General features: G+C 39.9%; 1 protein-coding gene and 1 non-coding gene across 8 annotated transcripts in view; both read left to right on the top strand.

Moving 5' to 3' along the window:
• The window catches only part of MAPKAP1 (MAPK associated protein 1), a 245,077-nt gene that overhangs the window by 83,463 nt on the left and 140,790 nt on the right, over positions 1 to 20,824 (top strand). The window lies entirely within an intron of this gene.
• Positions 1,671 to 1,800, top strand: LOC121035219 (small nucleolar RNA SNORA72). Its single transcript, XR_005792804.1, has one exon. It is a non-coding gene; the product is annotated as a small nucleolar RNA SNORA72 (small nucleolar RNA).

Here is a 20,824-nt window from a genome sequence, read left to right as displayed (position 1 = left end):
TTTTTCCTCTTCCCCCTGGTAGGGCCTCAGTGTAATTCTTATATAACTTTTCATTAGGCTCCAATGTAGAGCGTCAGAAATAACAGGAAATTGTGTAGCCCACTCCCATCTAACCTTTTGCTCATATTTTTGCATGCCGAAAGACAAGAAAAGTGTGTCTTATTCATTGTCTTTATATATTTCTCTTGGTACTACTGTTGTCGCTTTAGTTTTTTAGTAAAGGAAATTGGCTTATTTGAAATGTTTGTCTTAATCCTCTATGGAAATATCAGTTTACGGGAAGGTTAAGGCAGCTCATTTGGGCCCCTCTCAGAGTCTCTGCTGCAATTGTCGGAAAGGAAACCCCAGGGAAACCCCCGAGCACAGGCTTCACAAGAGCAGTAGCTGCGCAGAAGACAACACTCTAGATGCTTTATCAGGTGCTGTCTGGAGAGCAGAAATAATGGTCTGAAGGTAAAAATGCTGATGTCTCCACTTTCCCAACTTAGCACAAACATCTTCTTTATCTTTGGTGGATTTTGGTGCCACAGAGGCGGCTCCAAGAAGCCTTAAATGCAAGTGTGATTGCTTTTACATCCTGGCTTTGAAAGCATGGTGTTTGGGGATTTCCTTGACTTGAATTCATTCTTTCTTTCTTTCTTTCTTTCTTTCTTTCTTTCTTTCTTTTTATTTTTTTAAAGGGAGTAGATTCATAGCATCCACTGTCAGTGCCATTTCCCTTTCTGTGATGATTTGTTCACTGTTTACATGAAAGGTTTCAGGAAGTAAGAAATGTAAACATAAATAGATATACGAACAAATAAATGAAAAGCTATGCTGCCTTTGTCACATAGCGAAAAGGTGTGACTATAATGGGAACACAGTACTGTCTGATTAAAACTTTAGGATTTTTCCTGGAAACTTTGAAACATGTCTGATTTTTTCTTTTCCTTTTTATTTTTTTATTTTTATTTTTTTTAACGTTTATTTATTTTTGAGACAGAGAGAGACAGAGCATGAACGGGGGAGGGTCAGAGAGAGGGAGACACAGAATCTGAAACAGGCTCCAGGCTCTGAGCTGTCAGCACAGAGCCTGACGTGGGGCTCGAACTCACGGACCGCGAAATCATGACCTGAGCCAAAGTTGGCCGCTTAACCGACTAAGCCACCCAGGCGCCCCTCTTTTCCTTTTTAAATAACGCTGTGAAAAGGGAGAAATGGTACCCTAGAATGCCATGCTTACACTGGAACTTTGAATGTATCATCATCCTACTCACTGCAGGTGCTGGTATGAAAAACTATCATTGCTGAGGCTTGCTTGCCTACTGACATGTCCGTCCTTTGGAAGCCCCAGAAAGTGATTTGTAAATTATTTGCTTCTTGTCGCCATACAGTTGTTTTTTTTTTTAAGTTGGTGTTTTTGTTTTTTGTTTTTTTGCCATCTTAACCATTTTGAAGTATATAGTCCAGTGGTGTTAAATGCATTCATAATGTCATAGAGTAGTCCACCCTTATCCACAGGACATATGTTCTAAGACGCCCAGTGGATACCTAAAACTGTGGATACACCTTATGTGTACAGTTTTTTTCCTATACATACATACCTATGATAAAGTTTAATTTACAAATTAGGCACAGTAAGAGATTAACAATAATAAAATAGAACAACTGTAACTATACTGTAATAAAGTTTGCAAATATTTGTGCTGTTCTGATTTTGTAATAATCAGGGCAGGCTAAACATTCACTATATTAAGACCATGCATGTCCCCAGACCTAGTTCTTTGCCTAGGTCTGGTTTTCTCAGTTGTGGTGATAAACCAAGTATTACTGATATTATGCATCTTATGTGGGAAATGTCTGTGACTCTAGGTACCTGATCATCCTTGAGAAATGACAGCGCAGTTGGCGTAGTAACTTTTGAAAATAACCATTGCTAACTTGATGATTACCACTTGCTTAAAATGAATTGTAAAGCTAAAAAAAAAAAAAACAAGACTACGTGAATGTAGTCTCTCTTTTTCAAAGTACCTTATTGTACTGTACTCACCCTTCTTGTGTTGTGAAGTGATAAATAGCTACATGATGAGATGAAGTGAGGTATGTGATGTAGGAATTGTGATGTAGCCTGAAGCTATTATTGACCTGACAATATGTCCGAAGGAGGATTCATCTGCTTTTGGACCATGGTTGACCACAGGTAACTGCAACTGTGGAAAGCGGAAACTGCAGATAAGAGAGAGACTACTGTATAATCATCACCTCCATCCATCTCCATAACTCTTTTCATCTTGTAAGACCGAAACTCTACATCCATTCAACAATAACTCCCCTTTCTTTCCCCCTTCACTCCAGCCCCTGGCGGGCACAATTCTACTTTCTGTCTCTGTGATTTTGACTAAGTGTCTTGTATAAATGCAATCATACAGTACTTGTCCTTTTGTGACTGGTTTATTTCATTTAGCATAATCCTCAGGGTTCATCCATGTTGTAGCAGATATCAGAATTTCCTTCCTTTTCAAGGCTGAAAAATGTTCCATTGTATATATACACCACATTTTGCTTCTCCATTCATCTGTCCATGGACACTTACGTTGTTTCCATGTTTTACCTATTGTGAATAATGCTGCAGTGAATATGAGTGTACACATATCTCTTCCAAGACCCTGCTTTCAGCTCTTGAGGCTATATACCCAGAAGAGGAATTTCTGGGTCATTTGGTAATTCTATTTTTAATTTTTTGAGGAACCTGCAAACTGTTTTGCACAGAGGCTGTACCATTTTACTTTTCTACCAATAGTGCACAAGATTTCCAGTTTCTTCACATCCTCATCAACTTGCAGTTTTCTGTTTTATTTTTTTTAAGTTTATTTATTTTGAGAGAAAGAGAGCGAGCAAGCACGTGTGCACATGAGCTGGGTAGGAGCAGAGAGAGAGGGAGAGAGAATCCCAAGCAGGCTGTGTAGCATGGAGCTGTCAGCACAGAGCCCGATGTGGGGCTCAGTCTCACAAACCAAAATCATGACCTGAGCCGAAACCAAGAGTCAGAGGTATAACTGCCCGAACCACCCAGCTGTGCCTGGGTTTTTTTTTTTGATAGTAGCCATCCTCATGGGTGTGAGTTGGTATCTCATTATAGTTTTTATTTGCATTTCCCTTCTAATTAGTGATGAGCATCTTTTCATGTGTTTATTGGCCATTTGTATATCTTCTTTTGAGAAATGCCTATTCTAGTCCCTAAAACACCCATAATTTTATTAAAAGTAAAACAAGCAGTTTTTTCAGTGTTTGGAGGCAGTTTTAAATGACAGGTAAGAACTCAGGCTCAGCAGTTGGACAGCTCCAGGTTGGCATCATGGTTTTACCAGCTATGTGACCTTGATTGATCAAGTTACTTCATTTCTCCAGGCTTCCGTTTCTTCTGCAAAATGGGGAGAATGGTTGAATCTGTCTCACTGAGGTGTTTTGGGATCACCTAAGCTAATATTATAGATGTCAAATATATGGGATAGTATTTGCACTATAGTAAGTATTTAATAAATATTAGCTGCTCTGTTACTGGAATCATGAACAGTCTTAAAAAACACCTTTTATATGTTGGTTCCCTTCCTATTCTGGTAGAAGTATAATTCATTGCATTCTTGAGAATTTTCACTTGTTTTTCCAGTTCATGCCTACTTACTGTCTCAGTCACTGTAGTAGTAGGTGAAACAATGTGGAATTGCAACTTTTGTAGGTTATAAACGATGACTGTCAGCAGTTTCATGTGATTCAACCTAATGCAATGGAAACTATTTGAATGTCTAATATATGCCAGAGTGCCTACTGTGCTATTTCATTCATTCTTCCCAGCTTCCCCTTAAAGTACATCTTATTTTCCCCATTTTGGGATGGGAAGACTGAGGCTTCTCAGAGATGAACAGACATGCCTGAGTTTACCCAACTAGTAAGTAGTGAAGCCAGGTTTCAAGCAAGATCTTGTTGAATCCAAAGCCCATTCATTTTCTTTTGTTCACAGTTTTTGTTTTAATCCCAGTGTAGTTACCATGTAGTGTTATTGTAGTTTCAGGTGTACAGTGTAGGGGTCTGCCACTTGCATACAACGCCTGGTGCTCATCAAAGCGCACTCCTTAGCCCCCATCACCTGATTCACCCACCCCTCACCCTCCTCCCCTCTGGCAAGCATCAGTTGTCTACAGTTAAGAGTCTGTTTCTTGGGGCACCTCGGTGGCTCAGTCAGTTGAGTGTCCGACTCTTGATTTCAGTTCGGGTCACGATCACAGGGTTGTGGGATCAAGCCCTGCATCAGGCTCCTCCTGCGCTCGCTTGCTCTCTCTCTCTCTCTCTCTCAAAAACAAACGAAAACAAACAAGCATCTGTTTCTTGGTTTGTCCCTCTCTGTCTCCTTTTTTCCCTGTGTTCATTTATTTCTTAAATTCCACATGTGAGTGAAATCATATGGTATTTGTCTGTCTCTGACTTATTTCACTTAGCATTATACTTTCTAGCTCCATCTATGTTATTGCAAATGGTAAGATTTCATTCCTTTTTATGGCTGAATAATATTCCTGTGTGTGTGTGTGTGTGTGTGTGTGTGTGTGTGTGTGTACGTGTACATACCGCATCTCCCGTATCGATTCATCATTTAATGGACATTTGGACTGCTTCCATATCTTCGCTATTGCAGATAGTGCTGCTATAAACATAGGGTTGCATGTATCCCTTTGAATTAGTGTTTTTGTATTCTTTGAGTAAATATCCAGCAATGCAATTGCTGGATTGTAGGGTAATTCTATTTTTAACTTTTTGAGGAACCTCCGTATTTTTTTCCCAGAGTGGCTGCAGCAGTTTGCTTTCTCAACAGCGTACGAGAGTTCCTTTTTCTCCACATCCTTGGAAATCTCGGTTTTTTTCCTTCCAATTTCTATAACCGGGGCGCCTGGGTGGTGCAGTCGGTTAAGCGTCCGACTTCAGCCAGGTCACGATCTCACGGTCTGTGAGTTCGAGCCCCGCGTCGGGCTCTGGGCTGATGGCTCGGAGCCTGGAGCCTGTTTCCGATTCTGTGTCTCCCTCTGTCTCTGCCCCTCCCCCGTTCATGCTCTGTCTCTCTCTGTCCCAAAAATAAATAAACGTTGAAAAAAAAATTAAAAAAAAAAAAGAAACATTCCTCCCTTATCTCTGTGGCCGATGAAGATGAAAGTTAGAGAAACTACATTATTTCTTCTTAGGTGCTGGTGATTTGGGTTTTCTTCAATACAGTGAGCATATGTGGTAGTTCTGTGTTCATGTACATTTTGTGCTTTTGTCCCTCTTTTTCATATTTGGGACACAGCATGTGCAGTATGGGCTGCAGTCACCTTGGCTCTTTCAAAAAGGTGCTGTAGGGTGAAAATAAGTAATTCAGGCTCTGCCTTCAACCCGTTTCTCATGGCCACCATCATGTTCATCCTTTTGTGATCATCTGCTCTGTGCAAGGAGTGTGCTAGGTGCTTTACCCACAGAATCTCACTGTCCCTATAGGTATATAGAGTAAGGGCTAAAATCTTGTACAGGATGGAAGGAAATAGGCTAAACTGGATTATATGATGTAGCCAAGAGCATAAGACCCTTTAGTCTGTCTTGCTTCAGGGGCCAAGTCTTTTTTTACCATATCCCATTTCCTCCCATTCTTAGAAATGGCCTCCTAGAGGGGAAATCAGGACAGCCTCTCTACAGAATACTCTGTAGCACACTTGGGTGTGTTATCCCCACTGAATTTTCTCAGTCCCTTTCCCCCTTCCTGTCCCCCTTTTCTTTTTCTTCTTCCTTTGCTCCCTCTGTCCCTTTCTTCCTCCCTTTCTCCCACCCACTCTGTCTCTCTTCTTCTCTCCCTCCCTTCCTCCTTTCCTTCCATTTTTCCTTCCTTCCTCTAAACATACCTAATGAAGTTGAAATACCAAGATTAAGAAACTACTTAATGTATTTCCTGAAGAAAATTGGATTCTTGAGATATTCCCATTTGATTTTTTTCCTTGGCACTAAAAATTGTCTCTAATTTTAATTTGCTTTCAGAGAAATTACCATCTTTTAAAATATGCTACTAAAACAAGTTAGATTGAATTGTATCAGTTTTTAAAAGAGTGACCTTCTCAGTCTTTTAAATAATAAAATTTGGAAGTAATTGCTTGATATCTGAGTTCAGGAGAATGACATAACATGTTTTGAGTTCTAAGGACAGCCTGTTTGACCTCGCACCCTATTTATTCCTAAAGTAGATCGCCGGAACCAACTTTCTTCCTCAGTCCAGCAAAAGTGTTGGTGAAGACTCTTCTGTTTGCAGCTGGAGGTGGTGCTTTTTTTCCTTTGTTGTTCCATTGTTTCCTTTAGGGTGAGGGAGAATAATTAAGGGGAACATCTTTTCTGAGCAGCTGGAATCAAATTCCAGCTGACTGCAGCACCTGCAACGATGGCACCTCTGCCTCTGGGTGGCAGGGTGGGATGCCAGCCGTGGAGCCCGCGACAGTGGGCTCCCAAGTACCGAGACACGGCCGCACCGCACCGCTCCAGCCCTTCTGTGAGCTTCAGATGGCAGCAGTACCAGTGACTGCGAAGTGTCTGTTTTAGACTAATTAGAGGGATGATTTGTGAAACAGTGGCTATTTATTTAATTAATCACCAGCACAAAGCCATAAAGCCCATATTTTAAAAATCCCTGTTAGTTTGCCATGTGGTTAATAGATTGGGGCACATTAAAAAGTGACATGGTGATGTATTAAAAATGTTCCACCTAAGGTTCCTTCAGAAAGGAATGGAAGCTGTCTGCTTTCAGATGCTGAAGTGGAAACTGCCAGCATTTGACCTGTCAGAGGTTTTAATGTTTGTAAAAGGCATTTATCTTTTGAATAGTGTCTTCCTTAGGGCATCTCCTCTTGGAATATTTCAAAATACAAAAATATGTGTAGAATAATTTACAAAATTATAATTAAAGGGAATTTTGTTAGTTTTCTTAACAACGAGGTACTACTGTGTTTTTCCCATTAGATTACACTGTTTACTCAGCATAGCAGTGTTTGTTCTATGGTATTCTTTTCCATTTTGGGGAAAGGGAGTCACTTAATTAACTAAGTAATAAATGCAATAGTGTTTTTGTTGCAGCTGTCAGAATTGCATTTTGTTCTGCCCTTGTATTTTTTTTATCTGATGGGTACTGGATAATTGCTATACTTGCTCAGTCTCAGCTCAGGTGAATTGTCATTTTTGGATAAAGATAGAATTGACTTGTTCAAGAGATGACACTGGCATTAAGAATGAGTAGAAGTGACTTATATTGTAACAAATGCTAGTGGTTTTTACACACACAAACTTCTAGGTGATTTTCAGTATACATAAATGTGTCTGTGCAAGGCATCCTGCGTTTTAATAGTATTTGAAGCTAAACTTGGTATGCCTGTGATTCACTCTTATTTAAATATTCTGGATGGTCAATGTTCCTCATAAGCAGTACCCCCAAATTTTAAGATTGCGTGTGAGAATGTGTTGCTCAGGTGGATGCTTGTACGGAAACTGTCCAGCTCTTAGGATTGTGTTTCTCTGCTGTGTGGTATAATTACCTGCTCTGTTAGAAAGGGAGCTGGAATAAAACATGAGGATGTTAATGCAGCCTGGAGCTGATGTGGTGGTGATGATTACAATGCAGATAAAGCATTTCTCATAACTGCCGTTGCCTACTGGAGCCTTTGAAACATCTGGACCTTTAATTGAAAAATAGTGTGGTGCTGTGCAAGGCAGACATGCTAAGTGAAGTCACTAATTTAGAATACAAAAATATAATTGATAAAGTGTTTTATTTACATTGTATTTAAATATTCATACTTTGTTATGCTTTGTATAACAGGGAATTACTGGGTTAAATTTTCATGAACATAGACAGTTTAAATGAGATAAATTAAGTGCAAATGTTAATGGAATTTTACACTGGAACCGGAAAACAGTTTGTTGTAAAAGTGTGCGTACTTTCGCATGTATTGGGGCCTTTTGTGGAAGGAAATAGGTGAAGTCCTATTCTTTGGATTTTGTGCTTGAGAATAACTAACCATCAGTTGGTAACATAATTGCATTTCATTCTTGTTATTGCTATCATATCTTGTTGTTTAGTTAAAAAAAATAAAATGTTTCTTGGCATAATGGTAAATGGCTTTAATGGCAACATTATCACCCAATAAACCAAAGCCTTCCCCACCTCTCGGGGGCAGGTTATCTGAGCCTGCCCAGGAGAGCAGAAGAGCTGGTGAAGGGCGCGCAATTAACCTTTGTCCTGCATTCGCAGCAGGGGAACTGACCTAGCAGCCTTCCGAGGAAATCCAATTTAATTTAAAATGAATTTGAAAAGACAAATTAGCCATATCTATTTTAATAAGATAAAATCCCGACTCTCCCTATGTCTGGTTTAGTTAGGACCTCAGAGGAGATTAGACTAAGACTCGGGATGAACACGAGGGAAATAATGCCAGGGGGCTGAGGAGAGACCCAGGAGACCCAGGGACCCGAGTGCCTTGTCAGTTTCTGCAAGTGAGCAGGTCTTGGGCTGCCCGTTTCCACAGAGAGTTGCAACCTGAGATGAGCCTTTGTCTCATCAGACCTTTTGCTTGTGTTGGAGCTTGATGCCATGTTGATGTCATACACTGCCTGCCTGGCTCTCCAAGGACCTAATTGTTACTTGCCTCCTTTGTCATCATCAGAGCACCTTGGATACTGCCACCTGGGTAGCCACATTTAGTAATAGAATCACCTCACGATCCCTGATGAGACTCTTAATCCAGGAGTAAGGATTCTCTGGGGCCCCTCAGTTGGTACTTGGCCCCTGCTTTTTGAAAACTAGAGCAGAAGGTCCCACCTACCTACTCTTCATGGAGCTGGTGTTGCCTTATGTTTTACTTCTGAAACATAATCAGTAAAGATTTATCGAGCCCCTTCTGTGAGCGCAGAGGCAAGGAAGTCTGAAATAGTTCCTGCCTTCTGCCTGTACACAAGAGGTAACACCAGAAGCAGGTACCCCAGTGTCCCTCCCTAGTAGCAGCTCCCTGTGGAGCTTTGCAGAGTTTCATGTGACAGGCAGAGCCACAAGAGGAGGGCCTTCCTGTGTGTCTCAGCCAGAAGGGTGTTTGAGGCTCACTGTCCAGGACTTCCAGCCCTGACACGGTGGCTGCAGCATGAATCGGAAGCCATTGTGACCTTCCCTAAATACCCAGGCCTATCCGAGAGTTCTTCAGGACTAGGATTCAGCAAGGGGGTAGGGGTCTAGAGTGGAACAGACCTGGGTTCGCACGATGTTCCCCCCAGTTGAGAGATTTGCAGTAGCCTACTTCATGAATCTCTCATTCCTCAGCTTTAAAAGAGAGTGAGCTCACCTCACACCGGTCAGAGTGGCCAAAATGAACAAATCAGGAGACTATAGATGCTGGAGAGGATGTGGAGAAACGGGAACCCTCTTGCACTATCAGTGGGAATGCAAACTGGTGCAGCCGTTCTGGAAAGCAGTGTGGAGGTTCCTCAGAAAATTAAAAATAGACCTACCCTATGACCCAGCAATAGCACTGCTAGGAATTTACCCAAGGGATACAGGAGTGCTGATGCATAGGGGCACTTGTACCCCAATGTTTATAGCAGCGCTTTCAACAATAGCCAAATTATGGAAAGAGCCTAAATGTCCAGCAACTGATGAATGGATAAAGAAATTGTGGTTTATATACACAATGAAATACTACGTGGCAATGAGAAAGAATGAAATATGGCCTTTTGTAGCAACGTGGATGGAACTGGAAAGTGTTATGCTAAGTGAGATAAGTCATACAGAGAAAGACAGGTACCATATGTTTTCACTCTTACATGGATCCTGAGAAACTTAACAGAAGACCATGGGGGAGGGGAAGGGGAAAAAAAAGTTAGGGAGGGAGGCAAACCATAAGAGCCTCTTAAAAACTGAGAATAAACTGAGGGTTGATGGGGGTGGGAGGGAGGGGAAAGTGGGGGATGGGCATTGAGGAGGGCACCTGTTGGGATGAGCACTGGGTGTTGTATGGAAACCAATTTGACAATAAATTTCATATAAAAAAAATAAAAGAGAGTGAGCTCGTCATAGGACTATTGGGGACAATAAATGAGACAATGTATGAAAAGTACTTGGACCCTGATAGGTGCCCAACAAAAGGCAGCCAGCACTTGTGACCCGCCCGTTCACAAAGGGGCTGTGTTCAGAGGAATGGGGTCTTCGTACCTAGTCCCACCTCCCACTAAGGCTGTCTGCTCTGGAGCTGGTTAGCTTTGTCCTGCTAGGCCAGTGACCTCATTGAGCAGTGTGACTCATGAAGAGCTTTTTATTTTTTAAACTACTCAGTGCTGACAGTTTTATCTGGTGGATGTTGTTGTCCTCTCAGATTTATTTATTTATTTAATTTGTTTATTTTGAGAGAGACGGAGAGAGAGAGAGAAAAAGAAAGAGAAAGAATCCCAAGCAGGCCCTGTGCTGTTAGTGCGGAGCCTGACACGGGGCTCGATCCCACAAACCATGAGACCATGACCTGAGCTGAAATCAAGTGGCAGGTGCTCTGCTGACGGAGTCACCCAGGTGCCCCATGACCTCTCAGTTTTGAAGATAAAATTTTCTGGGGTGCTTGGCTGTAGAGTGTGTGACTCTTGATCTCGGAGTTTTGAATTCAAGCCTCTCATTGGGTGTAGAGATGACTTAAAAATAAAATCTTAAAAAGTAAAAATAAAGTTTTCTGCCGCTACTTTTCCTTTCATTGTATCTGAGAGACATGTGGGATAAAGGCCTGATAGACTCTTTTGGGCTGCTTCTCAATTAAAATTTTTATATAGTTAGAAGTGATTTTTCTCAACCAGAAATGTTGTTCTAGATGGATAATAATTTAGTCTGTCTTTTTCTTGCTGCTGTTTGTATTTCAACATGCATCTGCAAACTGGTAAACCTAAACTTTCTCAGTTGGCTCTCTGCTGTTGTATCGTTTTCATAATGTCAAAAAGGTAATGTATTTTCTGATGTAGACAAGCCTCTTTCTGTCACCAGAGGTGCAGGTTCTTTGTGTGGCCTTTTCCTGCACAGAGTAACACCTACCCCAGCTATTTCACGTGCGCGCTTCCAGAATGAAAGTGAATGTCGTCATTGGAGAAATGTAAAGCTATTTATTTCCATTTTGTCTGATGGTTTTACATTGTTTGCTAGGAGGTGCGTCAGGGATTTGAATTAATTATAATTACTGAAAAGACATATACTGATTAAGCAAATAAAGTAGTAAGCCCATTTGTGCCAAGGCCATCTAATTAAATTCTAACTTTGAATAAGCTAGATGTGCATGAAAGATTAATTTTAAGAGGTTTTTATGACTTACTAAATAATGATTCAGTAAAACTTTTGAATTATATCATTAAGAAATACTGAATTTTAAAGTGATAAAACACTTAGCCATGAATGTACTACTGTGTAGAAATTTGTGCGTTTTCAAAAACTGTTCAAAATTAAGGACACAATAAAAAATTTAAGTTGTATACTGACATTTTAAAAATTTGTCATATTTAATCAACTGAAGCCCTGCAAGAAATGAATATGATATATGCATTGGAATTACTTCCTTCAATATTTATACAATTTTATATTCTCAAAATACTTCACCATCTCTGGAATTAAATTGTCCTTGGGGGTAGTGGAGGGTTGTACCAAATTTTCCGTATAATTTAGGAGGTTGATAATAGCTGTACTGTAACCTTTTGTAGAGATACATCATCTAGTAATGGAGCCAAGTATACATTCTCCATTGAGTTTTAATTTTAAAAGTTGATATTAAATCTTAAAAAGACTCATTATATTATGGTAATTGATAGAGTTTAAAACATGTAACTCTTCTTTATGGTTTTAAAAAACCTATTTTTACTTTTAAAGCATATTGATTTTATTATATAAATGATTTAATAATGAAGAGGTTCCTATACTTACCCTAGGTGATGGGGCTTAGTTCATGCAAATTACTTTTCCCTGATATCATCATCATTATAGAAGCCATTGTTTGTATAATTAAATGCAAAGTGCTGTGTAACATTAATGATCTAAAGAATCCCACAATGGCTATGAAAATTCAAAATGGACACTTTACATTCCATTATGCTTTAAGATGGCTGGATTGTACTTGTGTGAGAGCACCTTCTGGTATGTGCCGGAACATCCTGAGGCTGGATGAGAAGAGGATGCAATGGCTTTTCTCTTTTAATTACTGAGATAGAGACCTTTGCCTCTTGCCTCTGCTTCTCAACTTTATGTTTGTTTGAAGGGACGATTTATCCAAAGATCTGCCTGGTCTGATTAATAACTTAGGTAACAATTACGAGGAATGACTGACATCCTCGTAGTAGAACAGTTTGCAGTTCACAGAGTGGTTTTACCATGCTTTATTTTTACTTTATATGCCCTACCATTCTTTTGCGGTAGGTAGCCTCATCTCTGTTTTATGGCTAAGGAAATTGGCTTTCAGAGAGGTTATGGGCTTGCCCAAGGTTGCACAGCTCAAGGTCCAGACCAGTTCTATAGACCCTGCAAAGACTTACATAACAAATATAACCCATGATAGTAAAAACTGACAGTATCAGGAGCTGCTTTCTGAATTTAAGACTTTGAGAAAGAAGATGGTTGTTATTCCTGATACAGTTTATGGGTAGGCTTTCGTTTTCTCCTCTTCATCCTTCGCCCTCCCCATTTTGTAAAATTTCTTACCTGTGTTTGAACAAGTCGGTATCTTGAAACAAAATTATCCAAGGCTGTTACCCAAATTTCACTTGATAACAGTTAGATTGTTTAAACCATTAGCTGTAGGCATTTTGTTTTTTTCAAAAGTGGAAGAAGACTGTCAGAGCCTCAAAATATGGACGATTTATTTTTAATAGAGGAAAACTTTCCTGAGAGCAACAACCCCCTTCCCTGTTTTTGGGTCCAAGACTATAGATTTACATTTACTATAGATGCTGTAGAAAGAAAATTTATGAAAATAACTAATCTAAGAAAACCTGATGGAAGTACTATTTTCTGTGCTATGTTATACTCTTTGAAAGGATTATAGTTGTAGTCTGGCTCATTCTACGGCACTTAGTAACAAAACTTACTTTGTTTGAGGCTCTCAGTTATGTGAAGGATGTCTGTGGACGTGGAGGTGGATTAGTTACAATTTCCTGAGGGCTAGAAGTAAGATCAGTGCCTGGAATCTGCAGAGTGCATCTCAGTAGAAGGAAACAGTTTCAGCCACCAAAACTCTTTGCCTAACAAAGGAAAGGGTCTGTCTCTGAAGGTGTGGCAGGGACCTCATCAGTGAAGGTGTTCTGAAGAGGTTGTAGGACAGCCATTTGGTGAAAATGGCTTAGAGGGGACGACCCTTAAAATTCCTTGCCACTTTAAAAGTCTATGAGTAGCAATAAAGTTGGTTTGTTGTTGTTGTTGTTTTTAAGTCTGTGAATGTAAAAACGGGGGGGGGGGGCCCGGAAACCTAATAAAATAAACAGCCAACATTTCTTGAGCATTTAGTATGGACTAGGCACAGTGATAAGTGCTTTTTATATGCACGGTATCATTGAATCCTTTCAACAGCTCCTGGAGGAGCTTTCTCCTGCTGTGTGGAAATAGTGACTCAGAGAGGTTAAATAAAATTGTCCAAGGACACACAGTAGATGGCATTGCTGAGAATTGAACCCAGGTCTTTCTGACTCCTCAACTTAATGCTTTTAACCACCACACTGCACTGCTTTACTAGCTTCTATTAATATAATAAGGATCCTGGAAGTACCCACATCAGAACTTGACCTTGTTAAAGAAAGAGTGACAGTTGACGTTCTTAATAATAAAAGCTTAATGGAACCAAGGTTGGTGATTCACAGGAAATTAATGAGATTTTGTCAATTTTATTTTAAACTTAACTTGTCAGGAAATACAGTGTCCAGTGACAAACTGTAGAAATGTTTTTGACAAATTAACTTGACTATAGGTGCCAGATCAGGGAAATGTTAATTTAATAGCCTTTAAATGTTCCAGATTTATTGAGGGTTAAGATAGCACTACAAAGCCAAGCCCCTAGCTCTGAATGGATTTGTCGTAGAATTTTATACAAAATCTATTCATAAGTTCATTGCTACCGTTTTGAATGTGAAAAAGTGAGTTCTTTCTCTGAGCCCGTAAAGCCAGCATTTATTGAGAGCAAAATGCTACTGCCTGGTGTTTGGGATTATTGTTTTTTTTCCTCCCTATGTAGACCTTCTTTATTTCTCATAGTCAGTTAAACCTGGCTTGAACCAGATTTTAGGCCAGATTTTGTTCAAAATCATTACTCTGAACAAATAAAGTCCCTTAGTCATCATCAGAATAATGATTTCAGGCCTGTGTGTACCACGTATGGATACCATGTTTTTAAAGACTGGGCCATAAATTTGTAGAATATAGCATCCTCTGGTCTTTGCTGAGGAAGTTGGGGAGGAAGATACCGGTGAAATGGGACTGTAGCCATTCCTTAATTAAGAGTGTGTTACCTTTGGAAGGCTACAAGTAAGCCTCTTATCAATTTGCATCATTACATTGTCTGCATACACTGATATATTTATTTCTGCGTTAAAACTGCATATAACGATCTGCTTCTGCAGTTGTGGCTAATGGAGTAACGTTGCCTGCTTTTTGTCTCTTTAATTGCAGAAGCCAAGCTGTCTCTCCTTTCTCTGTTTCTTTCTCTTGATAGAGAAATTGAACACTTAGCAACAGTTTTGACATCTGATATTCAATTTATTATTGACAAACCTTGATGTGAAGTAGTGCTGCTAACTGAACCTTCTGTCCTTAAGCCTTAATTCAGCTTGACTCACTTTATGTGGATATTTCTTAATTCAAGATTGTTTTGAGCTGAATACCATCTATTCTTCCTTCTTTCCCTATTTTGGAAACTATCGCCTGTATAATTTTATGATAGGCAGCAAATAGTTTGCTATTTCAGTTAATAGGATCAGATAAGAAAAACCTGGTTAGAGATGTAATGTTTTAATTCATCATCACGTTCAAATTCTATGTATTTCGATTCTGTACCTATTCACATTCTATACACTAAAGTTATTTTAAGTTTTTAAGCTTTTGCTTATTAATTGGATGATATGTGAGTCATAATGCTATTTCATGACTATCATAAAGATGGTTTTCAAAGAGTGAGCATTATGTATCACACACACAAAACATTCATACTCCTTGACCTAGTAATCTACTCCTAGGAATATGTGCACAAACATTTATATAAGAGAATGTTTATTTTGTAAACATATAAATGAATATTATTTATAGTAGTGAAATGTTAGAAACAATGTCCATATTTAACAATGGGGGAATCGGTTGATAGTACCTCTGTGTGCTATAATATGCAGGTATTTAAAATCATGTGTTAAAAGAATATTCATCATTCATCCCATTAATAGGTATAAGTAGCTACTATATGTCAGGTCTGATACTAGGTGTGGAGGATATTTCAGAGAAGAGAATTCCTGAAGAACAACAGGGCCTGGGAAGTAGAAGAGGTGTAGCCAGTTTATCCGGGACAGGAGAGAAGTTGTAGGTCTGGTGGGTCCATTTTGAAAGATAGCCTAAGGAGCCCTTCAGTAAGCTGATGCCATACCCGTACTACATTCTCGGCCCTAGGAGACTGCAAAATGAGTGAGGCACAGTTTTTCCCTTTGCATAACTCATACTTACATGAGAAGGTGGGAGGGAGGTGGTGGAGGTAGGTAGAGAAAAGAGTGAAACCTTAAGGCAAGGTAAACTTCTAGGGAGTAGAGAAGAGTGAATTTGGACTTCTACCTTCTGGGAAGAGGAGACATTAGAAATTGAAGGATGGAAGAAGGGGTACATTTCTTGGTCAGTTACTGTGTGCCAGGCATTTTATACATACCTTATTTGCTCTTCCAAATAAGGAATTGGAGGTTCTGAAAGGTGCTGAACTCCTAAGGTCTTGGGACTAAGGAAGTGACAGAGCTAGGCTTCAGACCTGGATCTGTCTCACCCCAAGTCTTTGTGCTCTTAACTACTGTTCAGTAGGCTTTAGCAGTGGTACACTGGGTCCAGAATGTGACAGGTATTAAATACCATGCTAAGGAGCCAGCATGCTGACACCAAGGAGAGCCATCATATGTATGCTTCTGAGTTGGTGACTGGCCAGGTCAGTGATTTGAGTCAAATCACACTGAGTTTGGAGAGAGAAGAGATTTTGGAGACAGGGAGATGGTTGGGAGACTGCTGCATACAGTGGTCTTACTGGGTCATGATGAAGTTTTAACTAGGGCCATGCCGGTGAGGATAGCGGGGAGAAGGGTTTGAGAGGCACTTCAGGGGCATTTGGATGCTGATGAGAAAGAAAGAGGAGTTCAGGTTTCTAGCCTGAGTGACAAGAGTGGGTGGTGAAAGCCTTAACTGAGACGGAATGAGAGACAAGGTGATGAAGAAAATGGGTCTTGGACGTACCGAGCTTGAGATTGTGACTGCATTTGCAGAGGCATCAAGTCATAACAGAGGCTGTGGGACATGAACTCTGGAGACTGGTCGGTCTTCATGAATCACATTTGTGTTGAAGAATCGTTTTGCTACAGGAAGTACTTTTCTTTTGTTCTGAAAAATGAATTGGGGGCATTCCTTGATTTAGAGGCTTCTCTGGAGAGTGTTGTTCAGCTCCAAATTTGTCAGCTCATTGTAGGTTTATTACTTTTTATTCTTTTTTTTTTTTAATAAAAATTACTTAGCCTGCCATAGGAAGGTGTCTGGGTTATATTTTCAGCTTATTTTTCCTAACAGCCTGTCACAGACCTGGCACATAGTATGTTCTTTTTTTATTTATTTATTTTTTTATTTTTTTTAATAATTTTTTTTTCAAAGTTTATTTATTTTTGGGACAGAGAGAGACAGAGCATGAACGGGGGAGGGGCAGAGAGAGAGGGAGACACAGAATCGGAAACAGGCTCCAGGCTCCGAGCCATCAGCCCAGAGCCTGACGCGGGGCTCGAACTCACGGACCGCGAGATCGTGACCTGGCTGAAGTCGGACGCTTAACCGACTGCGCCACCCAGGCGCCCCTATAGTATGTTCTTAATAAATTTTGCCAGATGACTTGACATAGGCTACATTTTCAAAATTGGTCCTCTCTCTCTTACCTAAAAGTCTTAAGCCCTGTATGGTGGTTTTTTTTTCTATATCCTTTTTTGTTTGTAATTGTAACATTTGCTATTTTGTTTCTGGATTGTAAAAATAGTATGTGCTCATCGTAGAAAATGTGGAAAAATATAAAGCAGAAAATTAAAATCACTCATAATCCCATATCCTGGAGAATTCCTGTTCACTTTTTTGTATATCGGTATAGTAGATATTTAAATACAATAAGTGTCTTTTCCTTGGGTTAATGGTTCTGTTGGATGGAAGGGTACTTTTTTTTTCCCTTGGGTGTCTCAATCAGTTGAGGGTCCAATTCTTTTTTTTGTGTGTCTTTCTTTTAATTTTTTTTTTTAAATTTACATCCAAATTAGTTAGCATATAGTGCAACAATGATTTCAGGAGTAGATTCCTTAATGCCCCTTACCCATGTAGCCTATTCCCCCTCCCACAACCCCTCCAGTTCTCCATATTTAAGAGTCTCTTATGTTTTGTCCCCCTTCCTGTTTTTATATTATTTTTGTTTCCCTTCCCTTATGTTAATCTGTTTCGCCTCTTAAAGTCCTCATATGGGTGGAGTCATATGATACTTGTCTTTCTCTGACTAATTTCGCTTAGCATAATACCCTCCAGTCTCATCCACGTAGTTGCAAATGGCAAGATTTCATTCTTTTTGATTGCCAAGTAATACTCCATTGTATATATGTACCACATCTTCTTTATCCATTCATCTATCGATGGACATCTGGGCTCTTTCCATCCTTTGGCTATTGTCGATAGTGCTGCTATAAACATGCGGGTGCATGTGTCCCTTCGAAACAGCACACCTGTATCCCGTGGAGAAATGCCTAGTAGTGCAATTACTGGGTCGTAGGGTAGTTCTATTTTTAATTTTTTGAGGAACCTCCATACTGTTTTCCAGAGTGGCTGTACCAGCTTGCATTCCCCCCCACCTTTTTTTTTTTTAAATCTAAGAGGCCTTTGCCAACCCCTTTTAGTCTGGGTTGCTTCTGAGCTCCCACAACAGCCTGTACTTCTCTTCCTTAAAGCTTTTATCACCTAGTACAATGTAGACCCTTCAGCAGACTGTGAGTTTGATGAGGGTCTATCTGCATTGAGTCTCTCTTGATTTTGTCTTCAGAGCCCAGCATGGTGTCTATGGGTGTTGGTTGCATGCATGAGTGACTGAGAGGATGGTGCTAGCCCAGTTTTCCTTATCTCTGTGTTGACCCCTTCTTTGTGCTCTAATTATGCCTCCCTTTTTCCAGTTCTGTATTGTGGAACACATTAAATTGCCTTGCAGTGAAACTGTATGATATGATCTTTGTTTATTGCTAGTTGCTGTTTAATAGTTAGATGTTAGGTCTATGGAATATTGCTTGCCTTGATGTGTGATGAATACTCTTAATCCTTTGGTCACCTTATTTTTTTTATAAGTTAATTACTTTCTATTATGTTGATGGATTGTTTTATGTTTTAGATGATTCCCTCTAAATATTGCAACACGGGAACTGTTAGGTAGAGCTAACTGCCACCACCTTGAGTTTTTTCAGAAGAGGCTCCTTATTAAAAAATACATATTTTCAGGGTTTGTGCAAGGCACTTTTTGCCGTCATCAGTGCCTCAAGATGGAATTAGAAGATTAAAAAGATAAAGTGCTTCATTCATTTAATAAGTATCTACCATATTTATTCTCACAGTTTCCCCACACTCGCTATTTCACCGTGAAATAAAGACGATAAAGGGATTCATAGGAGCACCATGTCACTCTCTGCCCTGCAGTCGACCGACAGCAGCCACGGTCTCTGGAGCCTCAGTCCCCTAACACTTCTCCTTGGGCCTCTCCTCAGATTCACTGCTTTTGTAGGAGACATCTTCAGGCCGCACTTTCCGTGTGTTTGTGAGAAGGGCGGGGCAGGCAGACTTATGGGGGTGCGATTCTTGGGGGAGTAGGGAGTGATTAAATTGAGAACTTTAGAGAAAGAAGTCATTGGTGTTTAAAGTGGGGGCTTTGGAGTCAGACAGGAGTGTGAGTTCTGCTCATCCACCTTGGTTGTGGGAGCTTGAGCAGATGACTTCTGAGCCTTAGTTTTCTCGTCTGTCATATTAGGGTAATGACAGAATTCTACCTCTTAGAATTAATTGAGATGATTTAGGCAAACATTTACCAGAGCTTATTTAACAGCTCTAAATAAATGCTAGCTCTTGGAATAATAATAAGTATTATTATTAGGACTCCTTACAGCATCCATCTTTGTCCTCAGGTGACTGTGTAATAGGTCTGAGTAATAGAAATGAGTCTGATCTAAAAAACTTAGGTCTTTCTGACACATTGCTCTGCATTTCTGAAGCACTTTACAGTTTGTGAAACACATTCACACTTCTCATGCCAGGATTCCTTATGGCGCTTCAGCTCGTTCTTCAGAAGGAGGAGGAAGAATAAACCAGCTTGGGCTGTTGGTTTGAAAAGGAGGTTGAGGAGAGAAATAAGAAGGCAATAAGCCCACTCCAGAAAGATGCCATTGTTTGAATTTTAACCTTTTGACTGCCTGACAAGATCAAAACACTTGCTCTTTAGAGACAACTTAGCTAGTCATTGGAATTATTATTTCCCAGCTGAAAAACACACGTGTGTGTGCGTGCATGCGTGTATGAGTGAGAGAGAGAGAGAGAGTCAGAGAGAAAGAACATTATTGTAAGAGAATTACTTTTTTTAAATTTGCCTTATGACAGAGACAAGACTAAAAAAAAAATCAGTGGATCTAATGGTAGATTCTAGGTTAGAAGTGAAATTTCTCTAAAAGTTTTTAAAACAGATTTTATGTATTTCCTCACATAAAAGTTCCTATCTTTCTTATTTTTTTCACCCTAGAGTTGTAGTGTTAAAGATGGAAACACTTGATTGCTCAAGTACTTGCATCTCCATCCACTACCAGGAAACAGACCCATAGAGGAGGGGCAAGATGGATGCATGGAGGAAACTAACATTTATTGTGTTACTGCCATGGTGTCCTGGTAGGCATTTGAATCATCCATGCATTCATTCTGTAGTTCAACAGATTTTTTTGGAGAGGTGTCTGTGCACCTGCACGGTGCTAGCCATTGTGTAGAGAGCAGTAAACAAAGAAGACGTGATTATGACTGCTGTCATGGAAGGAAGGTCAGAGGCTAGTGAGGAAGGCATACACTGAAGGTGTCCATGAGCAAATGTGTCATATCAAATTGTTAAGTGCTGTGAAGGAAATGAACAGGATATGTGTGAAAGAAGAACTGTGAAAGGGACTTCTAATAACAATAATAATAATCCTTAAAGGAGTCCTCTGATAGGTATGTCCTATCCTTATCATCATTTTTAACATAGGAGGAAATGGAAGAACAGAGAGATTAAGTAACCTGCCCAAAGCCACACTTTGAGGAATCATTGATCATGAGAAAGAGCCTTCTAGATATAGTGAATATAGTGAATAGCACTTCTGTGGCCTTGAAAGTGGGAGAAACAGGTACACACGCGCACGAAGCACATCTTGAAGGCCAGTGTAGCTGAACTGTGATAATCAGGCAGGAGAACAACAGTAGATGATGTTGGAGAGGTAGGCAGGGGTCAGAACATGCAGTGCTTTGTTAGATACTACAGGAAATTTGGATTATTTC

The sequence above is a fragment of the Herpailurus yagouaroundi genome, unplaced genomic scaffold, assembly GCF_014898765.1.
Source record: "Herpailurus yagouaroundi ecotype Mexico unplaced genomic scaffold, PumYag 160, whole genome shotgun sequence".
Taxonomy (NCBI): Eukaryota; Metazoa; Chordata; class Mammalia; order Carnivora; family Felidae; genus Herpailurus; species Herpailurus yagouaroundi.
Note: the sequence above shows the minus strand (reverse complement) of the source record. Positions and strands in the feature narration are given on the sequence as shown.